This window comes from Alligator sinensis, unplaced genomic scaffold (assembly GCF_000455745.1).
Source record: "Alligator sinensis unplaced genomic scaffold, ASM45574v1 scaffold47_2, whole genome shotgun sequence".
Lineage (NCBI taxonomy): Eukaryota > Metazoa > Chordata > Crocodylia > Alligatoridae > Alligator > Alligator sinensis.
This window is the reverse complement of record NW_005842150.1, coordinates 1,666,052-1,668,267: the sequence shown is the minus strand read 5'-3', so window position 1 is coordinate 1,668,267 and position 2,216 is coordinate 1,666,052. Positions and strand designations below refer to the sequence as shown.

At 43.1% G+C, this 2,216-nt stretch overlaps 1 protein-coding gene across 4 annotated transcripts in view; it reads right to left on the bottom strand.

The window, feature by feature from the left end:
• Positions 1–2,216, bottom strand: part of PRIMA1 (proline rich membrane anchor 1) — a 137,554-nt gene that overhangs the window by 92,011 nt on the left and 43,327 nt on the right. The gene's annotated exons all lie outside the window — the stretch shown is intronic.

Genomic DNA, 2,216 nt, shown 5'->3' with positions numbered 1-2,216 from the left:
TCTTTCCAGAATTAGGTAAACAAATAAACAGTGCCATTCACCAATGAATCAAAGGATGTCTCTTCCAAATGATGTTCAATCATTCTGTACATTGGACCCAGTTTTCCTCAAAGCTCCACCAGTTTAAATTAAGTCTTTGATGTCATGTAGGTGTAAAATAGGTGCAAGTAAGGAATCAGACTAATCATATGTGGATCTGATATTCAGATGGAGATTACAACTGCTTCAATCTACTCTTGCCTGTGTTTGCTTGCTTCCCTCCTCAGACCTGATAAAGAATGTTATGCATTTGGAAGCTTGTCTAACTTTGTTCCAATCATACTTGTCCGATAAAAAAATCTCGCCTTTCACATAGTTTCTGGACCATCATGGTTACAGCATAATGTATAATTAACCACCTTATACAATCATAGAAAATTAGGGTTCAGAGGGACTTCAGGAGGTCATTTAGTCCAGCCCCCTTTCCAGCCAGGGCCCCCTGCCAGCTCATTGGGTATGTCCAGATGAACATGGCCATGCAGTATGTGGTGCTGCAAACATGTTTGCAGGGCCAGGGTGCCAATGCACACATGGCATGGGCATTCCCTGGGGACAAGAACCAGCAGCGCAAGGTGCACTGCTGCTACTTGTCTCCAGGGAAACAAACATTGAGGGCAGATTTGCTCTCAACAGGGTACATTTGTAGACGCACTCTCAGGAAGGCTTCCTGGGCAGCATTTTACTGTGCAATAAGCCTATATCAAATAAATAGCAGGAGTAGACACGCCCTCCATCCATCTTTCATCTACCTTCTCAACTGCAGCACAAAGCATAGGATGAAAAGCATTAGAAAACTGAAAATATGTTTTAAAAAGGTACATGGGAAGAGCCAAGTAATTATGGCAAGTCAGCATGACATTACTCCTGGCAAAATATTAGAAGAGCTGATATAGGACTTAATAAATAAAGAGTTAAAAGAGATTAATTGATGCTATTTAACATGTCTCTTAAAAAATAAATCCTGTCAAACCAACTTGATATCACTTTTTGATAAAATTACAAGTTTGGCTGATAAAAGTAACAGTCTCGGTGTAAGAGACTTCATAAGGCATATGACTAGGTCTCAGAAAACATTTTGTTTAAGAAACCAGAATGATACAAAATCAACATGGCATACATTAAATGGATTGAAAACTGATTATTTAAAAGATCTAGAGACGTAACCGCAAAAGGTATGTGTTTCCCATAGAGATCTTGTTCTTGCCTTGGAATAATATAATGGTTTTATCAAAGTCCTTGGAGAAAATACAAAATAACTGCTAATAAAGATATTAAATGATAGCAAGATTGATAGTGGTAAATAATGAAGTTGGTGGGTCAATGCTCTATACAGTAAAATCCCTGTTATCCGGCATTCTACTATCCAGAACACTCTACTAACTGGACTTTCCAACTGGCTGGCTGGGCGCGGGGGGAGTGGGGAGCTCACACGCAGTAGCCGCCACCGCCACCTATCACCCTTCAAGGTTGTTGCTCCATGTGCAGCCGCTAGCCCCCACACCCTGCTCCACGTTCAGCTGCCACCACTCTCCCCTCCTCCAGCCTCCCCACTCCACATCTGTCTGGAAACCCATGCTCCTCAGGTAACCAGCATTTTTAGATATCCAGCACCCCCCATTCCCTACTCATGCTGGATAACAGGGATTTTACTGTATTACTTAGTAAATGGAATGCAAAAAAACCAATACGGGCTTCAATGTATGGCAGAAGGCAGGCTAGGTATGCATCTTATAGTCTGACTAAATCTGAGATGTATACAGCATAAGCTTTCATGGGCTCAAGCTCATTTCATCAGATGCTGGGCACAAAAGCTTATGCTATATACAGCTCTGATTTAGTTAGTCTGTAAGGTGCAGATCTACCCTGCCTTCTGCCCGACTTCAGACTAACATGGTTAACTACCTCTCTCTTTCAATGTATGGTTATACATCCATGTTCAGGGATTGTAAATTGTCTTTACAGGATATGGAATTTCATGGGTAGCACTGATTCTAAGAAGACTTCAGAACATGGGCAACTGGTGCCTCCTGACTCTGGGGGGGCACCAGTGACTGATCGCCAACCGGGGGAGTGGGGGGTCCCCTAGTGGCCAATCACTGACCCTGGAAGCACTGGCAGCAAAATCAGAAATGCCGCTGGCAAAACTGGAAGGGCCGCTAGCACTTTGGGGGGGGGGG